The 24,360-nt window shown below is 36.3% G+C and overlaps 1 long non-coding RNA gene across 16 annotated transcripts in view; it reads right to left on the reverse strand.

The window, feature by feature from the left end:
• Positions 1 to 646: 646 nt before the first annotated feature.
• The window catches only part of LOC101486067 (uncharacterized), a 62,514-nt gene continuing 38,800 nt past the window's right edge, over positions 647 to 24,360 (reverse strand). For 12 of the 16 annotated variants that reach the window (XR_013099386.1, XR_013099394.1, XR_013099384.1 and 9 more), the window contains 5 exons: positions 20,960 to 21,036; positions 7,391 to 8,602; positions 3,815 to 3,890; positions 3,201 to 3,234; positions 647 to 1,602 (listed from right to left, as the gene is read on the reverse strand). This is a non-coding gene — a long non-coding RNA (uncharacterized LOC101486067). Of the gene's footprint in view, positions 1,603 to 3,200; positions 3,235 to 3,814; positions 3,891 to 7,390; positions 8,603 to 20,959; positions 21,037 to 21,160; positions 21,212 to 24,360 lie in introns of all 16 variants that reach the window. The other 4 variants (XR_013099388.1, XR_013099389.1, XR_013099392.1 and 1 more) reach the window with 3 other exon arrangements.

The following is a 24,360-nucleotide window of genomic DNA, read 5'->3' on the forward strand; positions in this document are numbered from 1 at the left end:
AGCTTCCCCCATTCATTCGATTTTCTGTATGAAATGGGGTGGGTCAAAGGGAGACCGGGATGAGGAGTGATTGGACAAACATTACGGCAGCTCCCATCCTGAGTCAGGTATTGGCTCTCACCAGAACAGGTTTGACGGTTTCAGTCAGGATTATGAAACCCTCCAAACCCACGCCTGCGAAAAAAAACTGCCCACACCACTTTATGAATGAAAGGATGCTCTCATTGGTGAAAAATGTGCGCGTCCTCCCGCCCAATGGAGAGCATTTGGACATGCTTTATTGGCTGACGTGATTGCCAATCAGTGAGGTCAGCCTGTTCCTAGCTAGATCCGAGTTAGTCATCTATTTTAGGTATTCTGTTTGCATCACACTGCTGATAACTACTAAATATGCAGAGATAAGTGCGGCGAAGGGTTTTTTGGTGCCCCGATTAAATTCTTTGTTCCAGATAACTCCGTCACAGACATTTCTGTCGTAACATGCAAAAATGTGCTCCCCAAAAGGGAAGACTACAATGCCCAACCACACTCTTGTTAGCCACACTCTCGCGAGATTGCCCGATCGTAGTAAGTTCCCCATCATCCAAAACATTGAGCAAGGATGAGATGTGTGTGCGCGCGTTACATAAACATTGAGACAGTCGTGTGAATGTTCCGTCGCTTTATTTTATTGTTTTGTCTACATTTTCATACACACAAATGAGCCAGTCATGCTTACAGAGTCCAGATGTTTCACAAGAACAGACTGCCATGATTTTAAGCTCGGCAGTATGTGCTCTGTTTCCCCAACTCCGACCCCGAAAGGCTATTTGCAGCAGCTTTTGGAGTCTCCAGCACACCCATCTGCCGCCATGCTTCCTCTCTCTCTCACACACACGCAAATTAAACGTAAAATTGTGACAAATAAAAGGTCTGCGAGACAAAACGAGGGCTGTCATGTACTCAGCAGAGGGACAAAAGTATACGAATAAGATTGTTTGCTTGTAGACATAATGCAGCTGCTCGTATTCTTTGACAGAAGAGAAGAGATCGAAGTCAACGTGACACTGACGAGAAGGAGCAGCAAGTTGTGTAACAGCTTCAAACAGGGTAAAATTAAGAGTATAGTGACTAGCTGTCTCTCAATCACCCTTACATACAGCAGACATAAAATACATTTACAAATGTCGTGTTAAATTCTCATCTTTTACAAAGTAATCTTTAAAAAACACATGTTTAAAATATTTTTTAATACCGATTTACATCCTGCAACCTCAACACAGCCAATATCACATAGCTGAATTAAATAATAATACATAATAATCAACACACAGGCTCTGACATAAGGCTGTTTATTCAACAAATATATGCAGGCAATTTCTTAACATTAAAACAATAGACTTAATGTTTAATTGTGCCAGGGAAATTACATTTCCCTGGCACAATTTATGTAAGAAAGATAGTAGCATCACATTGTCTTTAAATGGATTTCAAAAATATATATAATTTTATTTATTTTTACTAATGACACACACACACACACACACATACACAGGCACACGGTCTATCAGATGTTTTGAAAGTCCACAGTCACGTCACGGCCACGTCCTCGCAGTCCAATAGCTAAAAAGAGGGAAAAAGTTAGGATTTAGACGTGCACAATTTCCCCGTGAAAATGTTCACACTTGTCTGTATCTGTAAGACTTTAAGCACGCAGAGAAAGTGAACCACACACATTTGCATATCAGTTTCCCCACCGACTCTTCACGTGCACGATGTTGGATTATTTTGGCACATTTAATATTAAATATACCAAAAGGTACAAGCATGTTTTTATTTGTATGTTTCTACCAGCTTGTCACGTAATCACAAATATAACCACAGCTTCGGCTTGTTCCTATTTCAAGGGTTTTATTTTGTGTACATGAAAATTGTACCCACCCCACCCAGTATCGATAACCCTTAGCACCTCTCATCTAAGTCGCACAACACAAAGCACTGCCCATGTTTAAGTTTCTGCCCCGCTCCTCTCACCACACTGGCACACAGTCTTTCGCACACATGATCAGAGCCTATGCTAACCACATTTTACCCCCACACACCCTAAAGCCACTGTGCACTTTGGCTTCACAGCACCACAAATCCGTTTTTACTCTCACAATATTTTCTTCCCTTCCCTTCAGCATTAGTTTGTCCAGATGTAATCTGCAATATTCCTAAATTGATTATGAAACATGAATTATAAGGGTAGTAACAATTGCTAGAAATTAAGAGGTATATGGTAAATGGTAAATGGCCTGCATTTGTATAGCGCTTTTCTAGTCCCTAAGGACCCCAAAGCGCTTCACACTATATATATGTATATATATATATGTGTATATATATATATATATATATATTTAAAAAAACCATAACGACACAAAGTTCAGAGTAACGAGTGACGTTGACAAAGTATTAAAAGAGACATCGACGGTCGCTGCTGAAGCTAGGAGCCTTTCATTTCATATTTTAACATGAATATAAGTAGCATTTAAAATATGAAATATTTCTTCTAGCAGTATTTCACTTTATATTTAAATAGCACTGACCAGAATTTAGAAGAGACTCAAACAATGTGTCGAGGTTTCCTTTAATTCTGAGCCCTTTGTGCGTTGCTGTCCACCTCCGTGGTGCTGAAATGCGCACGGCCTAAGACGCACAGAGAGCGTCCTTCAACGGGAACAAAGCTTCATAAAAGTAAACAACTGACCTCTGCTCTACACAGGTCGATCCACGTCTGTCATCAGACATACATTTACCAGACATGACCAGACTAGTCCTGGGATGCCATTTACGCACAGCTGTCCACCCCACAGCGACTACTCCCTGTCCCATTTGTGCCTCTTTACCTGACAATATAACGTCTGTAAAGCAGCACGTTTATTTCAGCCCGAAACACAACTTTTATCACAAGCCTTCCAGCAACACAGCACAGCAAAATGGGGCGTAATTCTCCTTTTACATGCCCCCAATGTTTTCCGTGAAAGTGGCAACACTCAGGACTTATAGAAGACGCAAACGGTCTCTAAAATCTGATCACTCCATTCACAAATATCTGCCCCGAGAGTCATATTCAAAGCCTTAAAAATATATGACAAGAGACACAAATTCAGTGCAACTTCTCTACAATATCATTACCAACTATTATAATTAAGTTTTACATGTTTTGATTTCTTACATACCTGCGGTCCGACGGCGGTAACAAGGTCACAGGATCTTTGAGAATGACCGATAGCATAGTGGCAAATACATATGTACACACACACACACACACACACACACACACACACACACACACACACACACACACACACACACACACACACACACACACACACAGAGAGAGAGAGAGAGAGAGAGAGAGAGTCAAATTTTATTTTCATCAAACATAACAAAGCAGTCTAACAATCTTAAGCAACTCGTATTTTCATATATTTTATAAATGACTGACGACTGAAACATCACAGCAAATATGACTCATCTGGGTCGTTTCTTTGCATTTACAATTTAAGCAATTTTAGCATAATATACACACTAAAATATAAAACCATACTTCACAGTATATTTTAACAGTCTTGAGAGTAGAGACGTTTGCTTTTGCTTGTGCCCCAACGTTTTAAAAAAGGTAAAATCAGCTGTTTCTAATGAAATTATAGTATTTACAGTTTCCCTCTGTTAGCTAATAAACAGTTTCTAAGGACAGGCTTATGGATAGATTATTTTAAAATGCATGCAGTTTGACAGGACATACATTTACTCCTGTTTTTATAAGATAACATATACAACACATAATCACCTGCCATGTGTGTGTCCAGCTGAAGAGCCACCCATGAGCATGTTCAGCCTCCTGTCCATGTGTGTATCTCATTGTTCTGCAAGAAAAGACATCATATTACAAACTATTACATTTACTGTCACTGTACATACAGTGGAGTCTTTTTTTTCCAAGTGAAACATGCTCAAGCACACACATTAAACAATGGCACACACGCACGCACGCACACACACACACACACACACACACACACACACACACACACACAATCGCATGGGCAAGCAAACATATTTATAAGAAGGAATCCAAACATTCCACATTTAATATTTATTCCTGTCTATACCATCGAATCAAAGTCTTACTATTACAGACAAATGAAAAGAAAAGAAAAAAATGTCCATTTTGAAACTGAGCACAGAAACACACACAACTCTGAATCCTGCATGTCCACAACATGGAGACACACAGACGTACAGTGTCTGCACTCCCACTCTCACATATGCACACACACACACTCACAGCATCACACCCTGCACCTCCTGAAACATATAGCTTTTAAACTACAAAAAGCATCCCTGAACATATAAACTGCTAATTTACCACACACCCCCCCCCACACACACACACACACACACACACCCACCCACACACACACACGCACACACACACGCACGCACGCAAAAATCACCCTGGATAATAATAACTCTCCTTCATTACAAACACATTAAAATGAACAGAACAGCAGCTAATTTCTACCCAAAGCTCTGTAAAAAGTGTTTGTCATAAAATAGTTTTCTCTCAGATATCAAAAAAGAGAAAAAAATAAGCTACACATTTATGCGTCACGCATGTCACACACTCTTTCTCACACATTTTCAGAGCCTACACTGACCACATTTTACTTATGCACACCCCAAAACTACAGTCCACTTTGACACTACAGCACCACAAACCACCTTAAAATAAGCTTCACATTTATGCATCACACGTCTCAGTTTTGTTCAGCAATGTTCAGAAATGCCTCGTAGTGCAACACACAACTAAAATTAGTGTTTCCTAAATTGTAAAGTTGTACCCAAGGATTATTAAATATAAGGTTATAAGTTTGAATATTTGTCTATCTAAGCTTTTTCTGCTGTGGTTACATACACACACACACACAGAGATTGGAGCCGTTAGGCGTGCGTGTGTCTATGTCTGGGGATCCTTCTGCATGTTTACAGTTTCAATTTTGCCTTTAAAAAAATCCAAACCACAAAGCATTGCTCATGTTTAACTTTCAGCCAGTCTCTCCTCACCACACAGCTACACGCTCATTCTGACATATTTTCAGAGGCTAAGCTGATCACATTTTACCCACTTACACTCTAAAACCACCGTCCACCTTGACGGCACCACAAACTAGTTTTTACCATAACCTTAAAATAAGGTTACCTTAAAATAAGCTTCACGTTTATGTGTCATACGTGTCACAGTTTTGTTCATAGATGAACGCCTCATAGTCCCACACACAGGTAAAGTTAGTGTTTAATTAATATAATATTATATATTTATTACTGTTATATGTTTAAATATTTGTCTCTCTCAGCTTTGTCTATTTCACACACACACACACACACACACACACACACACACACACACACACACACACACACACACACACACACACACACACACACACACCACTTCATTTCCACACACACCATTTCCAGCTGTTAGAAGTGTGTGTGCATGTGTGTGTATGTCTAGGTATCTTCCTGCAATTCTACATTAACAATTTTATTAGAAGTGTTACTTTTTCATGTCCAGCTCTGTGGGAATGAGTGGGTTAATGTGTATTATGTTGCACACACTTGGAATATATCTACGTAGGTGCTCAGAAAGACATTTAGACAAACGCAATTTCCTACACACACACGGACAACTATTGACGCTCACGTTTTTGAAGGCATTGACATTCATGTGCATGAAGTCATTCTTACACACACTGTGCACAATTTTACATTTAGTAGCTATATACGAAAGTGATCAGAAACAGAATTTCTGTACACACACACACACACACACACACATAAACATGCACACACATACACATACACGCACACGCACACAGAATCTAGTAAATTAGAAAGCAATACTACCATGTGAGCAAAATTTAAAGGAGTTAAAATAAAATGTATTTTTTTTAAGTTTGGCATTAGCAGTTTTACATCTGCATTAAAAGCAGTTTCAAATTTACATTCAAATTACACAACTTTTTACATTTAATCTGCTGCTTGACATTTCAGACGTTTACAACATCAGTACGATATCTCAAAATGCCATTTTGCCACTTCACCAGCTCTTACTGTATCTGCTGTGAGGAATTTTCAAAATGACGCACAGGACAGCAAGCCACCTGGCACCAAGTGTGCGCCAAGGCACAATAACCTCTGAGTTAGGTGCTGACCCTGCAGTAGAATTTCTAAATACTTCATATGTGAGGTATTTAGGTCTCCAGTAAGTACATATATATGTTAATTTAGGCTCTCAGATTGTCTCATATTTGCCTTTAGAAGAATACTTCAATATGATGAAGATTTAGACATATTTTTTTTTATTCAGCCAGTTTCTAAAGGTGTCTCTCTGCAAACCTTGCCACTAACCTTCAAAATTAAAATAAATTAATAATCCTTGGTATTATGATACAACAGTCCTACAATAAATCAGTAAATAAAATCAGTACAACAAAAAGTGATTGAAGGTTTAAAATGGTTTAAAATGAAAGATTGGTTTTAGAGAGGTTTAGATTCAGCTTTATCCTGTATTGTATTGCATTATACTGAAAGATGTTTCCATTATTTTGTCCACCCTATTGACATCAATAAACAGAACCGTCCATCAGTATAACACAATATCGCTTTTTTCCATTTAACAATTTTTATTACAAATATCAAAGTTTTTACAGTCCTCATAAGATATTTTTGGGAAATGAATTCAAACTGTATCAGAGTGTGTTAGTCTTTCCTTGCCGTACCTTATAAACTGGTGGTTGACTGTGTAAGCAATCATTAAGCTTAAATCCAGACACAGAAGCATCGGTACAGACTCAAAAAAACCCTTCGGATCATTTCTTGTCAAGACATTTTTACAAATTTTGTAGAAAATACTTAATCCTGTAGGGCAGAGATTTACCCAGCGCATGTTTTCAATGTTAAAGGGACTTTAGTGCCGTTTTTCCTAGAAAGCTGAACTTCTCTGTTTTTTTTAAGTGGTCTTCCCATTGTTTTCATGTCCTAAGTCTTCAATATAGAGTTTAAAATTCTGGCGACATACAAATTTTTATATTTTCTTGTGGTTGAAAGATAAAGAACTCCGATTTGGTATTCTGGAATTCAAAACTCTTCCCTAATTCAGGATCCAAAGTTCCTTTATGGGGTCCCTAAAGAATTGGTTGTCAGGGTTTCTGGGTCGTTGACCCAGTATTTTCAGTTCATGTTCACTGTTTATCCTCTGTACGTTCCACTTCCTGTTTTGTGTTACGTTACTCTGTGTGCATTATGTTCTAGTTCTTATTCCATGCATCATTAGTTCAATTGTGTTCAGCTGCTCACTCACCTGTCACCTATCAGTCATTGTTCAGCCAGTGTATTTAAGTCCTCAGTTGTCTCCTGGTCGGCGTCGCGTCATTGATGTTGTCACTGCTGTCTATGACCCATGTTTGCCTTCCAAGTTCAGATCAGTCAGCCGTTCATTCAGTTATTCAGTCAGTCAGCCATCTCCTGTTTTCGTCATTCGTCCCTCACAATAAACACCCTGAATCTTCACCGTGAGTCCTGCGTTTGAGTCCTTTTCTCCACATCCACTCAGCAACCCCTGACATTGGTTTGATAATCAGAGAATTAGTATGAGATTTAATTTATCAATAGCTGATAGAATGTCTTAAAATAACAAAGTTTTACTAACAAGAAATAAAACAAACAAACAAACAAACAAACTCCATAATCAGCGATGTCACCTTAGGTCACATTAGGCCGGGGTAGTGTTTTCGCCTTATGTTCCAGAAGCTACTTAAGAGCTGGAATACAATTTATCTACCTGCATTGTTTAATCATGACTAAGTCTCTCTCTTTCTGCAGCTTTAAAGAGTCTCAAATATGCTGACGTAGTCTAAAAGGTGGTTTAAAACTGGTTCTTGGAGGTGTACTTAAGCGGAAGCATAATTTCCCTGCATTTACTGACATAAACTGGTTGGTTCATTGCTATAGATGTTTTTTTTTTAACTGAGATTATTCCTGCTGTGCTTGTTGGAACTTGACTGGGCTCTTTTCCTTTCCTTGCTCCACCTTTTTTGCTTGTTTTTGCAATTTGTTTTCCACCTGTACCTGTGCAAACTTGCCAAATGTATTTAGGGTTTGCCTTGATTTTCTAATTTTTGAAACTGAGATAATTGTTTTCTGAGTTTGTGGTGGAAAGAAATGACTTTAGATTTTGAGAAATGTAGTTTCTTCAAAAATTATAACTTCACATTCAATAAGAAAAGATTTCATTCATACTAGAGCAATCACAGGTCACACCCTGTTTACTTTGCCCCAGGATTAGGCCACTCTGACTGGTTCTGAGTGCAGGGGGTGTGGATGTGTCTTACTTAAACCTGTTTGACTTTCTGGAATTTCAGGCGGTGCTGATGGAAACAAAAGTGTTGCTTGATCTGAGTGTTGCCCGTCCAGCTGCTGCTCCCACCCTGCTGGATCCAAGAGCTTTTGTTTTCTAACCTTTTCTTCTTTTCTGTCATTGGTCGTGTTAGTTTCCATTTTCTTTCTTTTTGACCTAATAATACACACAAAGATTAAAGATAAATCTCGTGCACACACTGTTGGGAACATCCACACATACTGACCCCAAATTATGTGCAGCAAATGACCAGGCTACAGCTAAGATGCCATAAACATATATCAAGCAGTGGAAAATAAACATGCAAAAAAAAAAAAGTATAGCTTTCATATTTAATCAGTGCTCGGTGTTGGGACTGTAATTAATGGTAAAACAGTCAGCCAGGATAACAGGGCTGGGACTCTTTGTTGGTGTGGGACACAAATAGTGGGTGTCCTGCTTTTTTCAAGCCCTCCAGCCTACAGGACAGGCCGCTCACAGTTCACCTTCTAAGCAGGACTGATTTTGCATCTGCTGCTATGTTATAGTGACACACACACACACACACGCACACGCACACACACACACACACACACACACACACACACAAACATTAAGTATTGAGTAAATGTGACAGTAACTTTATATAGTATGTGAGTTACACAAAATAGTCATGTAGTAGCAGATGAATACAATTGCAGACACACACCAACTGACATGCACAGTCAGTCTATGTGATGATTTTTATTAGTTTCAGCAAGGAAATACAGATGCACACACACAACAATGATGAATTATAATAAGCGCTGTGTAATTCACAAACCATAGCCAGTGATCACTACAAATATTTAAAGCACATCATGTAGATATCGTTTTTGTTTTTTACTCCAAACTGACGATTGTACACCTCTCACCTGCTGACATTGCTTCTGTTTGCATGTGTACACGTTGTAGTTGAACCCCATCACACAAAACTCAGTATGGTTTTGTGTGTTGAAGATTTTATAGTATCATATATCAACTATATACAGATCTTTTATGTTTTTTTTCTTGTTTTTGATATATGTATACATATATATACATTTTATTCATGTTTTTTCTTAAACCTAGAACAGCAAAATAATAATAATAAAATATAATCCTAGCTTGTATCTGTGGATTAAGACTGATAATGGGGTTTTTTTGTTTTGTTTTTTTACGTTTACTACAATTAATATTTTCTTTAAAATGAGCGTCTCCATTTAATTTTTAAGGTCTCAGTGTGAACCTTCAAGGATGTGTGTGAGTGTGTGCGCGTCTGTGCGTATAGATCCTCATAGTTTTATTGTCTCTTTTATGACAGACACACACTCACTGCATGTGCATGTTGCTTGATGTTCTGTGTATTGTAATGTAAAACCAATATTAATATAACTGTAGTACTTTTCAAAAAGATGACCACAAATTTTCCTCTTTCATAACATCTGTTATCTAAAATGCCATCATTTCTAATTTCTGAGTGTTTGATGTCAACCTTTTTTGGAACATCCTTGCCATAAAAGCAGAGATGCAGGAGTACTGCTCTGCTTCTCAGAAGCTCTGTGCTTTCAGCTGTACAGTCAGCCATTTTCTGTCAGACTAGAGGAGGCTACACTGCTTATGACAGGCTTTTATAGCCAATTTTGCTAGGGAAACCCCCCCCCCCCTCTTACATCTAGATATGGAAACAAGATACATGGAGATATGGAAAACAACCACAATAATGACACAAGAGGAGGTTTTTATCCTCCAACCTCTCATATGCCTGACTACCAAGCCATAGAGTGTTTGCAGCAAAATGGCTGCCGAGCATCGGGTCTCAATAGAGGTCAAATAAAAAAGCAAGGACTCTAATTTTGTCTCTATGACATTAGAGTTTCTGCTCTGTTTCTGTTTTTAATTTAATAGTCGTTGTTAATCTTACAGTATCACATGTGATGTGACTGAATTCAGAAAACAAGAAATTGTTTTCAGTAGGCAGATTAAAAAGGATAAAATCAAACAAGGGACTCACAGAACATTTAAAACAACCTTTTAGCTGAATGAGGTGTGAAATTATGGTGTTTCTTTCTCCATCCACACTGAGACAAGCTTCCTGTAGAAAATCAGGTATTACAATTTGACTTGAAGTTTGAAGCCGCAACACTGACGTACATCTGTTCCTTTGTTTCTAATCCTTTAAATCATAAAAATCTCCACAAACAAGTAAGAGCATATAAGATCTTAAAGGAAATAACACTCCTCCCTGTTTGATCTCAGCACATTAAGCACTGAATCTTTGTATTCATGACAGAAAAGTTTCTGCACTCCTGGTGATTGTTAACAGTCCCACAGTCAGGCACCAGTATTAAATTAACTTGCTTGAAAGAGCCAACACAGGGTACAGCTGAAGTAACTCTTACCTCTTTTGTAAAACCAAATAAATATTGTGTGGTTCTTAATCCCATGGTAGTGTGGAAATGGAAAGTTGATTACAATTTCTTGCAATGTCCTTTCTAGACCTTTAATCTACCCCCCAAAAAACTTTATAAACTACAAACAGTACTCCCATAGAACTTATTTCATATTTTTCTGTCATACACACTGAAGATATATCAATGTGCAGTTTTCTGGGGACCAGCATCTTGTAGACTGAGCAGGGGATTGAACCATCAACCTTCCAGATAGTGGATGAATAAGTCTGCATGCTAAGTTATAGCCAACCAATGACTAGCTGCATGAAATTACTTTAAAGTTGATATCTACGTTCTTTTTTTGTGTGTATGTGTGTGTGTGTGTGTGTGTGTGTGTGTGTGTGTGTGTGAGTGTGTGTGAGAGAGAGAGAGAGAAAAACCCCCCAAAATAAAATAATAAAATATCAACATACTCATCCATTAAAACAGTTATGGATTTAGCTACATGTGTAGAATGCATAAGCCTCGACAGAGAATCACAGTTAGGAAAATATACACAACGAAGAAAAAGTATTAAGCTGTGTTGCATATGGTTTCATAGTTAAGTAAGAAACTGAAAACATTTTTAAAAATTGACAAAGAAAAATACTGAAGTATGTACCATAGCAGGTAAAAAAAGATGCTATTGTATAAAAAAAGATTTACAAATTTTCCTCAACATGGCTTTGAATGGTGTAACTCAAATCATCATGTCAGCCTTCAGTTAATCCATAAAGGAGACATGATGAAACTCGGTATTCCGAAGTAGGTAAGTAAGCATAGGACTGAAGTTTTAGATTAAAACAGCATGAAATTTGCACAGTGAAGTGTAAAAATCCTAAATCACAGCAGTATAAAATGATCTAAACAGGTTATTCATGAACGCAAATGACTAATGATGCTGAAACAGTACAGGAGGCCCTACAGTGACCATGTCCTATCAAGATGATTAGGACACAAGAGGGTTTGCTTTTCCTAAGTTTGGATAGCTGCTGTTGTTTTGTTTATTTTTTTCTGACTTATACCCAAGCCAGCAATTAATGAGAGTTAGAGACACTTAACTACATTAGAGACAAAATATAAAGTTGTTTAAAAATCCTGTATTCGTTATTACGTTCAACAGTTTTCCTACAATCAGATGAGCTTAAAGTTATGTCAAACAGTCAGTATGTTGTGAATTCACATATAAAATAGCAAAATGCCCCTTTTAGTAAAGGTAGTGTGAGTATTTGTGACTTTTCATAGCATCTAAAATATATATTAAAAAGAGGAAATTATGAAAATTATGAAAATATTATTGCCTAAAAATGGGATTCATCAGCTCTATGGAGCTGTGAGACAGATGAAAAACCTTTTGACTCAACAAACTAAAGTATGTCATGACAATGTGATGTACGTGCAGTAGCAAAACATTTGATCAGCACTGAATGTTGAGAAAAGGTTGATCTGTCATTAACAGCACAGAACACATCTGTCCATATCTGCACAATAACAGGTCCAACATTCAAAAACTTTGCTGTTCAAAACCAAAAACATTTGCTCAAAGTTTTGGTGCCACCTCTAAAAACAAGAACCAGGATAAAGAGAGAGCAAAGAGCAGCTGCAGACCAAGGACATTCATTTTTATTCAATCTGAAATCATGTGATAGTGATAGATGGAAAGCTGAGGCCCTCCCTGTAAGCAGAATACATGTAAAAATGCATGTTGTCTTTGTCTGCTTACATTTTACTCCAGCTACAGCTAAACATAATCGCATTTGTTTTATTTTATGTATAAATTAGATCTTAAACTACTGGAGGTCGCACACGTGATGATGCGTGCATTGTTTTAATTGTACTCGTGTGTGATGAGTGTCCAAAAAGAGAAGAGCTCTGTTTACAAGTTTGCTAAGTGACTTAATGTTACCTATAGATAAAAGCAAAGAAAACAATTTCCAAGAAAGCAAACAAAACCATTGAGACGCATTCAGGTACAGAAGGATCCATTAAAACTCTTTAGCTTACAAATTTAGCTCCAGCCTTATTAGAAAAGAAAATAACAGGACTGCTGAAGCAGCTGAAGAGTTCCCCACAATTACACTTTTCACATAAGGGAAAAGGATGTGGAAGTGAAGGAAAATTGGAGCTTCTGAGAACAGAATTATCTCTAAGGTTCTTTGTATTCATTTCTATTTAATAAATTAACTGAATTTTTTCTCCGTTTTTATCTAAACATTATCATATGTGAGATGAACCTTTAAGCAGGTTTGCTTTCAAAGTTTGTTTAAACTTTTGTTTTCTTCTTTACCTGCTTGCATCATACTCTTTTCCAAACTGTAACTTTAAAGTTAAAAAGATACCATAAACAATCAACAGTAAACAAGCTGTAAGTCTGGACTGCTGGATTAAATGCAATACTGTTTAGTGCTGTGGAAAAACTAGTGTAGTGAATATGCTGGGAAAAGACAGTGGATTTAATCTGTTCATTTTCCACATTCCAGTTTTGCCTAAATGTAATTAGATTTCTTTTATTTATACATTTGAGTGCCCAACAGCTGAGGAGCTTTGTTTACAAGTTCATTGAATGTCATCTGTTGGGAAAAGCAAAGACAAAAATCTGCACATAACCATTCAGAAGTCTCTAAGTACACAAGACTCCATTAAAACTCTTTAGTTTGCAAATTTAGCTTCAGTCTCTTGAAAAATGAAAATAATAAGACAAGATGAGCACTTGAAGACAGTCACACAATTAGAATTTATGCAAAGGTGAAGTACACATGCAAGTGAAGAAAAATTACTTTGAAGATTGTTTGTATTTATGTTTACTCCTTTGTTTTAATAAGTTATGTTAAAATCTAAAATAATAAAGCACAGGCTTTGCAATTTGTCAGTTTGGTTACACGCTGCAAATTTAAATTATAATGTTGAATTACTGATGCACACCACTAAGTAAGACACATATGAGTTTAGCACTGCTCTGATCCTGTGGAAAGACTGTAGTGGAGTGGCATACTGGGAAAAGACAGTGGATTTGATGTGATGGTTTTCCAAAAGTGATCTCTAAATAATTTGAATCTAATTTGTTTTGTTTTATTGCATTTTTTTAAAATCTAGAATTAATGAAAGTAGTAAACGAGAGGACTATTTCAATTCTATGCTTTTTTCTTAAATAAGTATCCTGACAATGTCATGTACACTATATGGTCAAAGTATTTAGCCGCATGTCTTAATCTTTTAATTCAGTTGTTTCCAGTATAATTTATCACATTCTTTGTGACTAGATTTGTTGAAACACAGTCAAAGCTTAGTTTCTGTTTTTTTTTTTACTCTTTTTTTCATGTGTGTCATAAATTGAGCTGACAGTTGTATTATACTGCTTTTAACATGCTTTTTTAGTGGTTTTCTTTAATTGTAATCAGTGTATCTGTGTAACACAGCTTTTAGTCAAGGAAACACAAACCCTGAATCCTTCTTATTTTAGTCTCCTGTCCAGTTTTCCCCCCTGTTTATGCACTGTTTAGTATCACAACTTAGAGCACATCTTTCTGGATCATTTAGTTCAAAGTATGGAGGGGGTATGGCTGGAAGAATCTAACCAGGTTAGTCATAAAATTAAACCTGCACATTAGTATCCTAAAACCTTGTGGGGAGGCTCTTGGGTGATCTGTGATGATCAGCTGATCCTGTTTATTTTTCTAGAGCTACACTGTACTTGAATTTTCATGTCAGGGAGACAGTACAAAAAAGACTAAATGCATCAAAACATCATCATCAAAACAGGAAAAACTGCATTTACACAAGAAAAATAAATGAGCTAAAAGAATGTATATACGTCATCATTCATGCACCCTGTTTATCACTGCTGCTGTGTTCAGACTACAACCAATAACTACACTGAATGACTACATGAAACTAAAACCAATGGTTCTAAACACAAAAAAGCTTGGTTACTCAGTTTTATTTTTTTGGTTTTCTCTCTCCTGTCCAAGTTCTACATTAAACTGAATTAAGGAAAAGTAGAAGCTAAATTAGACAGAAAAATAAATATATGTCTTAGTTTGACAGACAGAATATTTAAGTTATTTGAAAAATCTTTTTTCTTTTTGACACTCAAAAAAGTTCATAACTCACCATAATCAGGTGGGCTTGAGGCAACCAGTGTCAAACCCTCAGTACATAAGAACTCACATTTATGCCCTGAGTAAATTACCTTGTTTACGAAGTAAAGTAGTGCTAAAAACATCCAAAGGAAGGAAACGTATGAAAAACAAGAAAAGAAAAGAAAAACAACAAGAACAAGAACAAACAGAGAGCAGCTGCAGGGCAGGGACATTTCCACATATGACGTTTGAGATTTTATGAGTGATAAATGGAAAATGGAAAGGCAGCATTTCGTGTGTGTGCGTTTGTGCGTGTGTGTGTGTGGCTGGAGGATCATTTTAAACCACACGTAGCCAAAGTAAATACACTTTTTAAAACGTACCCTTGTATTCTTTGAATCAGGTCAGCCTGAGAAGATTCTTTTTAAGAATCAGTTTTTGTATTTTACATTTTTTGTACTCTTTTGTTTAAATAAATTCATTGTGCAAGTATCTTCAAATTCTCTTGTTCCTGTATCATCATTATAATGTGTAAATTAGCTTTTGTGTCCCAGCAACTCAGTGTTCATACCTGTGAGAAGGTCTACAGGTATAAAGCTTTGGTAACTACACATCTGGTGACCCTAAAATTACTCTTTCTATATTATTTACATTACGACAAGCCACATGAGTGGACGTTTAGTGTAAATGGACATCTGCTCTGTCCTGTGGAGAGAGCATAGTGGAGCAAACGTGCTTGGGAAGACTGGGAATTTGATCAATTAAGTTTCTAAAATTTACTTCCAATTAAAGGCAATCATAGTTGTTCCAGTTTATCTATAAATGTTATATTTTATTTTATATTTTATTTTTTGACTTTCGACAAATTAAAGAGTTTCCTGATAGTGTGATGAGAAGAAGTTTGTTTACAAGTTCACTGAACAATTGAATGTTACCTGTCAATAAAAGCAAAGAAATCTTTTTCCAAGTAAGCAGACAAAACCACTCAGAAGTCTCTAAGCACACAAGAGTCCATTAAAACTCGTTAGTTTACAAGCTTAGCTCTGACCTCTTGAAATGAAAATAACAGGAAAAGCGGAGCAGGTGAACATAATTGTACTTTCCACCAAAGTGACGAAGATATAGAAGTGAAGGAAAATTGCCTTTTCTAAGTAAAATTATTTGTAAGATTATTTGTACTCAACTGTATGCATTTGTACTCGTTTATTTAAAAAAATACATTGTCCAGCATATACATTTTCTCTTGTTTTGATCTGTGACATGAACTTTTTATTAGAATCTCAAAACATTTTTAGGCTTTGCAAGTATAACTTTGTCCCATTGTCGTTTTCCTTCTTGTCTGCTTTCATCTTAATCCTGTCCAAGCTTCAAATTTAAAGTATAAAGTTACATTTCTAACACATCCCATAAACAATATAGCAGCCAGTGTGGACTGTTGGATTAGGGTCAGCACTGTTGTTAACCAACTAAAAGAAATTATATGTTTTACTAATAGATTTTTATCTTAAACTAGAGGAAATAGTAAACATGGCCACCAAGATGTTTGCGCTATTTTAAATGCACCATTTTGACTTTTTATCAATTAAAGTGTCCTGACAATGTGACGAATACCCAAGAAGCACATTTTGGACACTTTGTACAGTTTAACACAATATACACTCGTGAGTAAAATCAAAGGAAATATGTGCCCACAACATCCACAAGTAGCTTCCTCTTAAAAGAACAATAAGAAAAACAAACAAAAAACAGGCAGCTCCAGATCAGAGGCATCCGCACATAGTATGTGGACACCGTTTAAGATTGTACAGGCTTGTGACAGAGAGAAAGAAAAAAGTTATTTAGTTTTGTCTGAGTCATCTCAGGCTGAGAAAAGATCATCTGTATACTTACAGAATCATTTCTGCATTTTCTTTCATAGTGTAGAAGTACGTGCAGTGCTTTTTATGTTCTTGTCTCATTGCTATGATCTGTAAGCTGAACTTTTGTAGGAACCTGTAAAGATTTTAATGAGGTTTTTGGTGACACTGTTGATTTCTTCTTTGCTTGTGTGCACCTTAGACCCATCCAAGAATCAAATTCCAAATATATGTTAAAATGCTATTGCAGACCATCAACAGTATAGGTATGAGAGCAAACTGTGAAAAAAAAATAGATTTGATCCATTAACTTCCTTACAACTTAGACTAAATAAAATTATACTGATTTTAGTTATGCATTTTAGCTAAAATGACTAAAAGGAGTAATGATGATCTTGGAGATCAAATTCCCAGCCCTTTTTCCTGAAGTAAGACCTTAAATCTTCCTGATATTGTCTGACTCACATCCTAATGGCAAATTAAGACAGCAGATTAAGAATACTGTACATGTCTGGACAATTCAAGTCACACTGCTCGTACTATGATCCTCATATGTTATAAAGATCCGATAAGTTGAAAAGAGTTGGGGTTTTTTAAAATATATTTTAATTTATATTACTTACACCATTATTTCCTATGCTGACTCACTGCTTGTTTGCTCTAGGCTTAGTGAAACTGTGATGCAGTTTGTCAGCTCAAGCTTTTTTTTAATGATTTTCAATCAAAATTATGTTGTTTTTATACACAAATAAATGTCTATTAGTGAGGTAATTGTAACATTCTGTGCAAAAAATCATTTAATCAAAAAAGCTTGGTGTAAAATGTGACAATATTTTTGTATTTCTTTCTCTTTCAAGCTGTAATGAGTGTATGCATACCTGGCTTTGAGAAGAACTACATCGTGTAGATTTAAGTTTTACTCTTCCCTGTGGACAACACAACCATGTTTTAATGTTTACTGCTGGTTTTGAACCGAGAATCCTTGTTGACCTCTGTGGTTATAAAACTCTTTCAAAGGTGACTGCATAAACTTCAAATAGCATGCTGTTTCAGAGCAAAAAAGGAAAAAAAAACAGTTTGTTTTTCAGATTTTCCTGTAAAAACGGCTGTCTTTAATGGGCAAATCTGTAAAGTGTACGCAGGAAGCTGGAGTTAGGTTCACATATAATTTGCTGCTATAACTACTCTTATTTGGTCTCCTGTTGACCACTTTTCTGTCTACCGTTTAGATACACGCAGTAATTGAATAATACAATTTTCCCCTCAGTGGGTGAGTCTAAATTTAGTGAGAACCTTCATGAACTGCTTATCTAAACCTTCATTTCTGTTACTAGTTACTACTTGTGTTTACTAAATAAATTTATTAACAAAATTTATAAACTGATTTATGTGTGTGTTTTTGTGTGTGTGTGTGCCTGTATATGTATTTGCCACTATGCAATCGGTCATTCTCAAAGTTTATTAAAAATGTAAGTAATTTCAATAAAACTATTGTAAAACTGATTTAGGAAGATTAAGACTCCTAGATATAATTGAGAAAAATATATTTTTGGTTTTAACTGCGACTTTACACAAGTGACCTTGAAGATGTTAAATTTCATAGTCAGTCTAGGTGTATGTCTCGATATTCACCCCACAGTATGTGCACAGTTACCCTTTTCTCTAAATCCTCTAAATTCCTTCAGTCTAACGGTGAGTCTTCTTCTAGATTGCAATTACAGTCTTCTACATAAAACACAAACCAATCTGTATTAACTCTAAATGTTTAGAATAAAGAAAACATTTAAATATACTGAAATCATCGTATTGCAGTAAGGTCTTGTGTTATTATCTGAGTGAAAAGTGATCAAGGTAGGTCAAGTCCTCCTTAAAACAATACTTTTCTCAAAATTATTTTTCCCATATATTTACTTTGTTGCTTCTAGTAACATTAACCTGTACCTCTCATATGTTAACACGTTCCTCAAGAGGCTCAAGACAGGAACATTTTGAGAGTTAGCGATCAGTGAGCCTCGTGGTGCCTCATTCTTTAGCTCCATAGGATTTCAATGCACATAATTCTTAGGCTTTGATTGAACTTTAGTCGAGGCCTCATTTAAAGTTAGACTGTGAATTATTTCAAATTGAATGTTTCAGAGAATAATATTTTTATGTCGTTCAGACATATTATTTATAAAAATTTTACAAGAATTGATCCTAAATTTGTTTGGCTAAGGCCTGTGGCCTTTGTTTCCTGATATGACACTAATGGCTTTTAAAATCTTTCACATTGTTCCAGCTGAACTTATACCTCCAGAACAAATAATGCTGGTTACATCTGTGCGGTGGCAGGTAAGTGAATTTCCAATAAATCTTGAATGTATATTAACTGTCTCTGTTGCCTGCTCTTGGGCCTACTACTGAAAAAATTATGTGTCCCACAAAGCAACATTTACAGTAATGGAGGACATAACCTGCTACAAGAGCAGAAATTATCCTGCCCAAACAAAACTTAAAATCAAAGATTAAGATTTGCTGCTAATAAATTCACCTTAAAGTTCTATATTTTCTTCTAGGTTTACCTTGACTAATTATACATTTTGATACGTGGTGCACACGTGGTAAAACCCATGAAAAGGCAAAGTTCAAAATGTCTTAAATGTTAAAAAATTGCAGCAATTTCTAGTTCTGTTTTTTTTTTCTCTTCCCAAATATTTTTTAGAACCATTATAACTATAAGAAAAAGTCATATGTTGTTTTTATGCATTAGTCCTTTAAGTTTTGAGATAAAATGTACCCAGAAGAAAACTCAGTCAGGAGCCTCTAATTTTTGTTGCAAGTGTCAGTGAGGGAGTTTTAATGAAATATTCTGTGTGTTGCTGTAGCTACTGATAGTGTTTTTTGAGGCAAATATAATTTTGTAGTCTCTGAAGGAAAAGGCCTCATGTGGACTCAGTATATAAGTAAACTCACATTCAAAATGTTAAATACATCAGACAACACATGAATTACAATACAATGGATCTGAAACAGTTGATGAAAGGACTGTAGTTTCTGGATGAGTTGTTATTAATAGAAAGATTAAACAATAAAACAGCAGCTACATATTTTGTCATGTTTGTCTGCATCTGTGCTTTCTTGTTTGTAAGAAGAGAAGTTATAGTTATGAGAAAATACAAGCATACATTTTAAAAAGCGTATTTATTTGGCTACATGTGGTTTAAAATGATCCACCCCCACCTTCAGCCACATACACACACACACATACACACACACACACACACACACTGCTTAATCTTTTTTCTTATCCTTACCTCAAACACTTTTATTTAACTTTTAATTTCATAAAAATTAAATCTTTGAATTTTTCAAAGCTGTAAGCTATAAGGGATCACTACTTTCACAAAATGGTTTACCATCTGCATTATTGTAAAACTCTCTGATTAGTGTTTCTCTTCACACTCACATGCTGCTTCTTTAAGTTGCATCAGACCTAAATTGCTTTTTCCACAAATTCCAAAATAATGTTATTTGGTAGTTAGAACACGGTTAAATTTTTATTTATTTATTTTTTATATGATAATCACTAAAAAAAATAATTTAAATAATAATTTCATCGCCCCATGTTACAAAACCAAATAAATACTGACTGAAATAATATGACAGTGTGATTTAATTAAAATAAGATATTCAATTATTTATGATTAAAAGCAAATGATAATATTTAGTTTTTTTTAAACATGGTTATTTGTGCATACCTGTGTTCATGAATGAATGATAATGTTAAAAGTCCGCTTGTTCACTGTTACTGTTTTAGACTACGTTACATGTTGGGAAAAAATAAACAAGATAGTACTTCAGCAGATTTATTAATAAGTGTGTGTGTGTGTGTGTGTGTGTGTGTGTGTGTGTGTGTGTGTGTGTGTGTGTGTGTGTGTGCGTGCGTGCGTGCAGTGAGAGGGATGATGACGAGAGATCAAGTAGAAGAGAGAGTGTGAGAGTGAGTCAGTAACTGTACAAAAGCATCAGTATACGAGTGAGAATTTACTTGTGAAATTGTGTATTCCTGACATATGCAAACACTTGCGAGAGAGTAGTGTGTGTGTGTGTGTGTGTGTGTGTGTGTGTGTGTGTGTGTGTGTGTGTGTGTGTGTGTGTGTGTGTGTTTACCGTCATCCATTAACTGTGAAGACAAAGTGAGGAACAGTTTGTTATCACGTCTGATTCAACTTGTTCGTGAACATCTCCTGTTTTGGAAAAAAGAAAAAAGAGAAAAGAAATATTTATTTAAATAAAGTTGAGGTATGAGACTAAGCTATAGTTTGACTTTATAGTTTGAACTGACTAAATTAAAAAGTAAAGTGAAGTTACTCTATTAAAAGTTGTTTTGTATCATCGACAGTTCAGTCCTCAAAGTAACAGCTGCAAAACAGGAAAACCATTAATAGCTCCTGTCTGTACATATGCATGTGTGCATGTGCATGTGCATGTATGCCCATTGATGGGACAGCATCAGTGAAATATTTCAAGGAATAATTTAACCCGCTGACGTAAGTGTTTGCATGGGTTAGAGGAAGAAAGGCTCGGATGTGAAATTTTGTCTATTTATATTTGTGCATTTGCGTGCGTCTGTGTGAGAATTAAATGGATTGTATGCTGTGATGCTTTATTCATCTCTGTCTATGAAGCCACAGAGACACCCTCAGAGTGCTGTTGACGTCCGGACATGCACTGGTGTGTGTGTGTGTGTGTGTGTGTGTGTGTGTGTGTGTGTGTGTGTGTGTGTGTGTGTGTGTGTGTGTGTGTGTGTGTGTGTGTGTGTGTTTTTGTCTGAGTGCATGTGTTCCTCCCTCCTTCCTACTTTGCTGAATCACTTTTCATGACCACCTATTTGGACAAGCAATTTTTTTGACTCACTTGACAAAAAAAGCAGATCTGTGTTGGTTAGGTGAGGCTAGACAACAGATAAAAGCCTCAGATTCAAAGTCAAATACATTGTCAATAAAAGTGTCGCTCAGTGCTCCCCTAACCAGACAGAAGGGTGGAACAAGGTGGTGGAAAGGCGGCTACAGGACATGCAGACGAGGTGATCTAAACTGTGCCTTTTTTTCCTTTACTATTACATGGATAAATGTCTACACAGAGCCACACATCTTTTTAAAAATATGCCAACTTTATACCAAACAACCTTAAATTTAATAGACATTACTGTCAAATTAATAGTTTTATCATGGTTCTCAAAGGTAACAAAGGCTCAAATTGCCCTTCTTTTATCAAAATAATCAGCTGTAAAAAAACAACAAGAGTATTTTCCACATTTTTTAGATGAGCCTAATCCAAAAAAGGAGTTGTTTTTATTTTCCAGAAAAGGGTGTTTTTCTTTTGCTTGTTAGCTGTAAGAAAGCAAATGCTGACCAAGAGTCTGTGCCATGATGATCAAGGATTTGAGCAAGAGAGCTGCTTCATATGAGGAGCATGTTATTTATGTACTCTAACTGGGACATACATTAACATAGACTAATCAAACACATATCTTGGGTACCCCTTATGCTTACTGAAACAAGTACCTGGCATAACTTTACATGATCATGTGAGGTGTTTGCATACGCAGGTATCGTACATGTGTGAGAAGGGGCTTGAAGGTTATAGCCTAAACTAAAGACACAATATTACAGCCAAGGTCTTGATTCACACTCAATCATCCAGGTAAGGAAATCACAGAAAATTGATTCTGCTCATCTGGACGCCGCAGTTTCAGTGGCGAAACCATTTCGTCACTCATCCAAGAGGCTTCTTCAGTCGCAGCTGACTGCAGCTTTCTCCAGCCTTATAAAAAGTATATTGGCATAATGACCAAAACTAACACCATTGCCTACTAATAGCTGTGAGTTCTGTTTCATGATCGTTAATATACAAAATGTCATGAAGGGGGGTAATTAGGGAATGGGTGTGCAGCATTGTAAGATGCTAAAACGGGAAAAGAGAACAACCATTCCTGAAAGAGTTCAGTTGAGTTCACCATCTCACAATGCTGGAACTACAGCCATTCCCCAACTCTGCGAATGGCACTCATGGCCATTGATCAGTGGTCATGATGTTTTGGACATCATGACAGTTTCAGTTTCACTGAGCTCACGGCCCATTGTTAGTCAGTCTGCTAGTTTCAGTCATTTTGCAAATATACTGTTGGTCAGGTTGGGAAAACCTGCAGTCAGCTGAGACTGAAGAGGTCACTTGGCAAAACGTTTCTGCAACTGAAAATGCTGCGTCCGCGTGAAGAGAATCAACTTCCTGGGATTACATTTAATCCTTAAACTATCCTGATCAGGGAATACTTTGGATTTAAAATTTGTGCAACACTCTAAACAGGAAATCAAAACACAGGAAATAGTCCCACTATTAGTCCCTTAATAGTTCCACCTGTGAGTCAGATGACAGGAGATTTACACACCTCAGCTGAAGAAGATAGTATCGATACCCACACATAGCCCGGGAAAATAACCTGAGAACTCTCACAATGTCATATAACTCTATGAAACAATACTTGAAAAGTGAATCAGCATGAAGCGCATTTACAGTAATTAGAAATTGTGTTAAAGAGATAAAAACATGACAGCGTGTTTGGACTTCTCATTTCAACTCATATTAAACCATATAACAAATGAAATCTTACTACTCCAGACTCAATACATAATGAAAAAGCTTGTGACAAGGGGAGGAAAAGTCTCAGTAGAGTTGCAAAATAATGATAATGTAATATTTGTAAGTGTAAAAGCTTGTCTTGTCTTTCAAGGCTCAAGTGGCATAACCATGTAAAAGTGTGGATGACATCAGTAGGGAAGCTGAAACAGCTGGATGGTTGCCATAGCATCCAAAGTACTGCATACGATTGACAAATTTAGAAAACCAAACACTTTGTGGATTTACTCATAATGCTTTGATGGAACAGTAAATTTTAGACAGCTCAAACCAAAAGTTCAACCACAGAACTCAAAACAATAGCACACCTGATTACCTCTATTTTTGTAAGTCAACAAAGGTAAAAGAAGGCAAATATTTTTATTAAATGTTATATTTTAGATCCATGAGTAATTTAAAAACTATTTTAGCATTCTAACATGAAGAGAATAAAAATGTTTAAAAAAAACAAAACAATTTCAGCACCAAAGCCACAAACATATCAGAGCAAAGAGAACACCTCTAATACTGGAGCATGTGTAACTTTTGACATTTACAGATTACAGTCCCAGAATTTCATCCTCATCCTCACTTAAGACAAAATAGCAACCTGTGGCACAAAAAGATGAGGCCAACAGAAAAGCGCCAAAATCTGCAGTTGTTTGAGTCTTCACTTGAAGCTGCCTTCCAATTCAAGTCAGCCCTCACAGACTCCCATGGGAAAAAAAAGTCTGTTTATAGCATAGTAGCACAGACACAATTAGGACTCAAATTTATGGGTGTACCTCCTTTAATTGATAAGTTGCTAACACACAGCTGTAGGTCCATGGGTCATTGAACTGGACCTCTGTGATGATTGTGATGGGACCCTTTAGAGGATTTTTAATGGAAAC

Source organism: Maylandia zebra, linkage group LG7 (assembly GCF_041146795.1).
Source record: "Maylandia zebra isolate NMK-2024a linkage group LG7, Mzebra_GT3a, whole genome shotgun sequence".
Lineage (NCBI taxonomy): Eukaryota > Metazoa > Chordata > Actinopteri > Cichliformes > Cichlidae > Maylandia > Maylandia zebra.